The sequence below is a fragment of the Rattus rattus genome, chromosome 2 (assembly GCF_011064425.1).
Source record: "Rattus rattus isolate New Zealand chromosome 2, Rrattus_CSIRO_v1, whole genome shotgun sequence".
NCBI lineage: Eukaryota > Metazoa > Chordata > Mammalia > Rodentia > Muridae > Rattus > Rattus rattus.
This window is the reverse complement of record NC_046155.1, coordinates 89,640,417-89,648,692: the sequence shown is the minus strand read 5'-3', so window position 1 is coordinate 89,648,692 and position 8,276 is coordinate 89,640,417. Positions and strand designations below refer to the sequence as shown.

The following is an 8,276-nucleotide window of genomic DNA, read 5'->3' as shown; positions in this document are numbered from 1 at the left end:
TTTCTTCCAGAGGACATCACCATTCCCACCTCTGCCCAGCCCTGCAAAGAGGAAATCAGCCCGACAGCCCACGGTCTGGAGGAAGGGCCTCCATCATGTACCCTGCCAATGATGGTAGGGCCAGCAGTTAGTAACCTCCTCCCAGGAGACCCAGGGGAAAGACTCTCAGAGCCTGGCACTGCCATTCCAGTTCCATCATCCAGAAAGGACAGACCTAGAACCAGTCCACGCCCCCATCCATCCCCATCTCTACCCCCAACCCCCAGCCCCCAACCCCAGCCCCAACTCCATTCCCTACCCCTAATCCCCAAAACTCCCACCTTCCCCTTCCAGCCCAGCTGACTTTCTGGTATTTCAACATCTATTTGATAGATGTGAAATGAAATTGCTATGGAAAAGAGGGGCCATTAGAACTAACTCGCCAGAGGCATTTGGAAACAACTAGACCGCTGAAAGGGAAACATAGCTGGTTCTGGCAGGATATGAAGGGATCAGAAAAGCACAGAGCACAGGGTAAGCTGGCCAGGTCTCAGGTGGGCTGCAGGCATAGAAACCTCAACAACAAGAAGCCTGTGTAAAAGGTGAGAGAAGATATATGTGGTCAACTTGCTCCTCTCTGACCCATCCGTACCTCCCTGGGTGGAAGGCCCAGCCACTGTGGTCAGGAAAATACAGCAGCAATGTGGTGGGCATTCTAGGCCCACGGAGCAGCTATGGTCAAACATGAGACCCAGAGGGTGTGCACTTGGCAAAGCAAAGGTGACCCACCAGCGCCTCCATCCCAGTGTCTCCTCAAGCATCCTGCCCATCCTTTTCTCTGCTAAGCATCTTCAGAAGCATCCAGGCATTGTCTCCAAGCCATTGAGAGTGTAGGCTGTAAAAAGAAAACAAGCAAAATGTCCCTCAGAGCCTGCCTACCTACAGTTGGCACATTCACATCCATATCTCAGCTGTCCAAACCTTACCAGGAAAAATAAAAGGACTCGGTAAACTGAACTGAACTGGTGATGGCCACCTGAACCCCGCCCCCAAAAGCAGCCAATCAGTGTGCTGATTAGAAATCTGATCTCACAGAGTTGAGAAAATGGCTCAGCAGGTTAATGCTTGTTGTATAAACATGAGAACCTCACTTTGATCCTCAGCATCCAGATAAAGAACATGACTATGGAGGCATTCCTGGTGCTGGGAATGGATACTAGAAGAGTCGGGTGCTCACTGACCAGCTGCCCAAGCCTTGTAAGCCCCCAGTAAGAGACCTTGTCTCAAAAAACAAAGTAGATGTCACTTGAAGAACAATACCCAAAGGTGACTGCTGGCTTCCATACACATGCCTGCACACACATGTGCATCCACCTCTACACACACACACACACACACACACACACACACACACACACAAAGAAGACAAGGAAAGAAACCTCACTCTCTATCAGGTTTTAGTCAGGCTTGTACCAGATAAGGAACAAACTTGGGAACTTGAACAGACTCTGTCTTAGGAACTTAGGATGGCTATGGAATTGCAAACAGTTGGTGGTGAAAAGGTGCTGTAAATTAAAAGTAATGTCAGCCATTTGCAAATTGCGATCAGAGGGGGCTGCATTGTGAAGGAAGAGCAGTGGGGTCACAGTGAGCAAAAAGGGAGAACCTGTACCCTGGGACAGAGGAGGAGGTGGCGCCAACTGCCTGAGCCCTTCTCCCGCACTGACTCCACAGTCTCTGATCTGAGAGAACACTGAATGATTATTGCATGTTCTCCTGATGAACTTGAATGAGTTAGTTTCGTTTTCCTTGCAATCAAAGGGGCCATAACCTAGACAACCACATGGCTTTTAATCATCTCCAACAATACCACACAGTAGCTTTCTTAAAGACAAGCCCTGGGTTTCATTTCATGAGCATGATTCCGCTCATGGCAGGAGGAAGCAACATGAAAGGTGGTTACAACAGAAGAACGAGGGACAGAGGGAGGGAGGGAGGGAGGGAGGGGAGAGGAAGGGTGGGAAGGTAGGAGGGAGGGAGATGACTGCTTACTAGTGGAACAGTGAACGGCTTCTTTTGTCTGCCCTATTTCAGTTCCTTCGTGAAATTCCATGTCTTCCTCTCTCTGAAACTCAGGAGAGGTTAAAAGGCCCAGGCTCCCATCTGAAACCTGCTGAAGCAGGAATACGAAGGGTAGGATCTCAAATAGGCTCGCCCACTTGGGAATGTCGGCCAGTTGGTTAGTTGGCTCTGTTGACTGATTTCCTGAGACAGGGTCTCATTGTGCAGCCCAGGCTAGCCTCAAACTCACAATCCTTCTTTCTCAACCTCCTATGTTAGATTACAGATGTGAGCCACCATGCCTGACCACTTGCTATAGATCAACTTTTCTTCTAAGCCCTTGAGCGGTAGAAAGGTTGGTAAGTCCTCACACTTGAGAGGCCTTCCTGGGTCTGATTTTCTGTTCTCTCTCAACCCTTTGGCTGTTCATTGTCCTTCTACAAAATTTCCTTTTCTGTTTTCATAGAATAAATTTCTAGAACTGCGCGCTTAATAATCTTCTCTGACAGAGAACATGCTGGTTCCTCCCTCACCCATTTAGAATGTCTGGAGCAAGTCATTTTTGGAGGGCACAGAAGGAAACAAATAGAATGTGTCTGTATGGATCAGCTGCCCTGCCCCACACTACAGCTCTCATATACACAAGAAGGGACATCAGCCTTCAGCACTGCCTTACTTTAGCCCCCTCCCCCAACTTCTTAGGCACTCTCTGGGAGAAGCCATGAGCATGAATCTTTGGAGGACTTGCTTGGAAACCAAGGCAGCTGAGGCTAACTGGTCATCGAGTGAACCCTTCCACAGCACTGTAAAGCAGACTTCTTTGCTTGGGCGTGAAGGGTCCGTTTCCGGTCTAAGAAGACAGCTCCCAGCTTGGGTCTGATGTCTGAGTTCTAACTGCAGACCCATTTTGTCCCTTTGGATTAGCTTCCTTCCTCATAGGGGAGCGATGCTTAGGGACTTGGCCCTGATTCTCTGGAGACTTTGGGTTCCAAGATTGTTGTCTCCTCTCAGTATCCTGGCTCATTATTCTATTTTGTTAAAAGTCCTTGGAATGAGAGCTTTGGGGAGGGATCCGTATAATTATATGAATGAATAGGCACATTCATTAGAAATGTTTTCAGATGCCCTAGAATGGAATCTTATGTTCCTGCCTTGGCAAAACTCTCTTGAAAAGGGAAACAGTGCAGAGGAATGCCCTTCCTGATCCAGGGATATTTCATCCAGGGACAACTCTCGGGGTAAGTTCTCTGCTTCCACCATGTGGGTTCCAGAGATCTAACTCAGATCATCAGGCTTGGCAGCACGCACCTTTACCTGAGCAGTCTCACCAGCCCCGCTTCTCTTCCCTTTTATGTTACTTTGTTAAGGGAACCCTGAAAAACCAAGTCAAAAATACTGCCATCCTCTGGTCCCATGGGATGCCTGCTGATCTGTTAGACTGATGAGCCCCTCTCCACAGAGGCTGAGCCTATTCCTTAAGTCCTCCCCCCTTTCTGATGGTGGTCTTTCTTCTTTCTCCCATGTTTCCGATGTCCCTCGGGCTGAGTCAGGCAGCCACACACAGAGGCTTCATTTTTATAGTCAGACCAGCAAGTTTCTGCTCCAGGGACTGTTTGACACGGTGACCATGGCAACTCCCCAGCCCAGTAAACACTGAGTGCTCCCAGCTCCTTCCTTCACAGAAGTGCAGGGGAGATGTCTGGAAGGGGCCAGGGTGGAATCACACGAGGCCTGTGCAGTCGAGAACCTCTGAGCCCTGTGTGCTGCATAAGACAGTTTCACTGAGCTAAGGATGCTCACAGAGAGATGAGTGCAATGGTCCCAGGAAGAGCATGGGATGCCAGACAGACAGAGCAGAGGTGCAGAGAGTTTGGCAAGGCCCAAAGTGTGGATGGCATTTAGACATGGTCCATGCCAACACATGAGGCAGAAGAGGAGGTGGAGGAGCCCATCTCCTTAGCATTCAATAGATCTGAGTCATCCTGGTAGGCGGGGAGCTGGACTCTATGATGTTGGATCACGGCACCAGAGATCTGTCTGCCCAGCCCAAACAGTGTTAGCAGAATATGATTCAGGGGTTAGGCTCTGAGGAAGATGGGGCCACAAGGACCATGCATGGGTCAGGGCTCCAGAAAAGGGGACCTGGATTTGGGTAAGGGCCCTAATCTGAGAAAGTATAACAGGAGACAGGGAGGCACAGGAGAAACAGAAAGATGGGAAGTGCAAAAGACTCTGACTGAGTTCAGCAAATCTTAGGTCTGGTTCAAACAATACTCTTGAACCTGTGCTGTGTATGAACTGGATTCCTGCTAGGAATACAAGGGCAATGTGATTCAGACTCCCCCACCCCAGAGGTTCTGGTTCAGCCAGGAAATAGACCCACAGGCAAATAGGCACAATGTGGTACCTTAGGTGCTAGATTTGGCTGTGAAGAAAGAACTGTGAGAGTATGGGGGGTTAGAACCTCAGCTCAGCTAGGGACTGGGGCATAGCATGCACCCCTCATGCAATGGCCTAGATACATTATAGTACGAAGGGGAAAGTGGGATGTTATCACTGCTCCTCCCCAGCATCCACAGCCTCAGCACCTGCAGCTTCGGCATCTGCAGCCTCAGCATCTGCAGCCTCAGCATCCACTACCTCAGCATCCACAGCCTCGGCATCCACAGCCTCGGCATCCACAGCCTCGGCATCCGCAGCCTCGGCATCCACAGCCTCGGCATCCGTAGCCTGGCTCTGAACTTCCATTTGTTGTTGCTGTTTCGTAGCCCCCTTTGAATCACTGGCTTTGAACTCACCATACTGGAACATCGATCCTTCATCAAAGTTCTGTGGACCTCCACATTGAAACCAGCATACTCGGAGAACTGATGGTCTTTGCCTCCTGGAGAGAGATGATGTGTCTGTGACTAGTGACTACATGCCCTGAGAAGTTGTCCATCCTTCAACTCACTTGGTGACCCTCTCCCTTTCACTAATATAATGGCAAACTCAAAACAATGGAAAATGCCTGAGATAGTTTCACACGTTGCCAGCTTATTCTGTCTCCTCTCTTCACAGTCCCCTGCTGTGACCTCTAACTGGGGAGTGTCTCATGGTCCTATCTTTAACTAAAGTGATTTGTCAGCTCACATACACCTGACCCAAACAGACCAATATAGCCCTCCCTTCACAGACTTTGAAAGAATCTATTCTGTTGGTAGAAATGTGAATTGCCACAGATATTGTAGAGAACAATAGGGCGTCCTCAAACCCCAAAATAAAGTTGCTATATAACCCATCTGTCATACTTCTGGGTACATCTTAGAAGGAAATGCACCGAGCCTGGGGAGATGGCTCAATGGATAAAGCCATGCCAATCAAGGTGAGGCCCAAAATTTAGATTCTTACAATGCATAAAAACCAGGGACATATGGTGGCTACTGCAATCTCAGTGTGCAGAGGGTAGAGACAGGAGATCCTAGAACCAGCTGGCTAATCAGAAGTTGAATTGACAAAGTCCATGTTCAGGAAGAGATCCTATCTCAACGAATAAGGGTGGAGACAAGTGTCCTGCAAGCAGGACACTCAAATTCAACCTTGGTCCTCTACATGTACATACATGTGTATATGTGTACATACATGCACACAAATGCATATATACACACATTTCCCCTACATATGCATACGCACAGATATACATGCAGAAAAAACGTGCCCTCCCCTGTTTATTGCACCATCCACAATAACCAAGATGTGGAATAAACCAAACTGTCCATCATGGATGATAGATAATAGAAATAGGACCCACCCAATGGGTTAATATTCAGTCATGCTTAATAATAAAATCCTAGCATTTTCAGGAAAATGATGGAACGTGTTGAGTAAAATAGGACAGGAACACAAAGATAAATGCCAAGTGCTTCACTCTTATGTGGAAACTAAAAATAGGGATCTCAAAGAAGAGAGGTTAGTGATCAACAAGAAACAAAAGTAGAGAAAGGTGGATCCCACATATAGTTAAGTAGGAGGGATCCATTCTGGTGCCATTCAGTGATGACTACAGTTTACGGTAACTTACAGACTATTCTATGAAGGACTAGAAGGGAGGAGATCAAAGGAATCAGAAATGCATCAGGAGACCATTTGATGATTACGCACTGTGTGCCTGATGGAATCATCACATTGCACTCATAAACACACACAAGTACTATGCCCCACCTAAAAACTTAGAGGTCTTTATATGTTGTCAGGACAATCTGTCTACTGGTGAAAGTGGGGTGCTAAAGTCACCCACTAATATTGTGTTGAGTCAGTATTTTAGTCAGTAATGTCTGTTTTATGAAACTGGGTGTGCCCATGTTCAGCACCATATATTTAGAATGTTATGTCATCTTGATGGATTATTCTCTTAATCAAAAATAAATGGCCCTTTGTTATAGCTCTTCCAGCTACTTTTGTCCTGAAGTCTACTTTGCCCACTACTGGCATTACTGCTTTGCTTGCTTTCTAGTTCTGTTTGCTTGGCATGCATCCCTAACCCTTTCCCTAAGGCCGTGTTAGTCTTTGCCAGTGAGATACATTTCCATCATGCAACAAATAGATGGGTCACAGTTTAAAATAAAATCTGTTAACTGGTATCTTTTTTTTTTCACTTTTTAAAATTGGATATTTTCTTTATCTACATTTCAAATATCCCCTTCCTGGTTTCCCCTCTGGAAACCCCCTATCCTATCCTCCCACCTCCTGCCTCCTGCCTACCCACTCCCTCCCACCTCCCCAACCTGGCATTCCTCTACACTGGAGCATCTAGCCTTCATAAGCCCAAGGGCATCTCCTCCCAGTGATGTCCAAAAAGACCATCCTCTGCTACATATGCAGCTGGAGCCATGGATCCCTCCATGTGTACTCTTTGGTTTATGGTTTAGTCCCTGGCAGCTCTTGGGGTGTCTGGTTGGTTGATACTGTTGTTCTTCCTATGGGGTTGCAAACCTCAGTCCTTTTTCTCTAACTCCTCCACTGGGGATCCAGTGCTCAGTCCAGTGGTTGGCTTTGACCATCCGCCCCTGTATTTGTCATGCTCTCACAGAGCCTCTCAGGAGACAGAGATATCAGGCTCCTTCAGTATGCACCTCTTGGTATTAGTCATAGATCTTTGTTCTGGAAACTTCCTACCTGCTGGCTAGTTGTCCTAAAAACAGATAGAATGTGTTGTACAGAGTACTAAAGGTAAAAAGACATCCGTGGTCTTATTTAGAGTTGGACCCCAAATACTATAATACCAACCTATTGGGCAGAATGTAACCACTAGTACAATAGTGGTATGAAGGTTATAGGGGGAAGCAATCATTTTCTGACCAGATCTGAGTCCTACTCTATAGCAGAGCCTTGCTCTTGACACTGTAAACCTGGTCAAAAGCCCATGATTGGGAGGTCACAAACCCTAGCAAGGAAGCTACTATTGCTGTTTTGTTAGACATGTTGTCAAGCCTCTTTCTAAGTATTTATGTATTTATATGTTATAGTGCTGCTCTCAACCTTGGCCAGAGAAGGCTCTTCCTGCAGTGGGTGTTAATGCTGGTCAAAGTGCTGAGAATAAGAACCTACTGAGTGTGCTCACCTTGGCAGCACATATACTAAAATTGGAACGATACAAAGAAGATTAGCATGGCCCCTGTGCAAGGATGACACGCAAATTCGTGACACGTTCCATTTTTTATACCCTTGGCAGGGAATAGGGAGGCAAAGATTAAAACAGAGACAGAAGGAACACCCATTCAGAGCCTGCCTCACATGTGGCCCATACATATACAGCCACCCAATTAGACAAGATGGATGAAGCAAAGAAGTGCAGGCTGACAGGAACCGGATGTAGATCTCTCCTGAGAGTCACAGCCAGAATACAGCAAATACAGAGGCGAATGCTAGCAGCAAACCACTGAACTGAGAAAGAGGCCCCCGTTGAAGGAATCAGAGAAAGGACTGAAAGAGCTTGAAGGGGCTTGAGACCCCATATGAACAACAATGCCAACCAACCAGAGCTTCCAGGGACTAAGCCACTACCCAACAACTATACATGGACCTACCCTGGACTCTGACCTCATAGGTAGCAATGAATATCCTAGTAAGAGCACCAGTGGAAGGGGAAGCCCTTGGTCCTGCCAAGACTGAACCCCCAGTGAACGGATTGTTGGGGGGATGGCGGTAATGGGGGAGGATGAGAGGGTAACACCATGTAGAAGGGGAGGGGAGGGTTT

At 47.4% G+C, this 8,276-nt stretch overlaps 1 non-coding gene across 1 annotated transcript; it reads left to right on the top strand.

Moving 5' to 3' along the window:
• Window positions 1–7,631: 7,631 nt before the first annotated feature.
• LOC116894845 lies at window positions 7,632–7,738 on the top strand. The gene has a single exon (XR_004387060.1). It is a non-coding gene; the product is annotated as a U6 spliceosomal RNA (small nuclear RNA).
• Window positions 7,739–8,276: the final 538 nt, after the last annotated feature.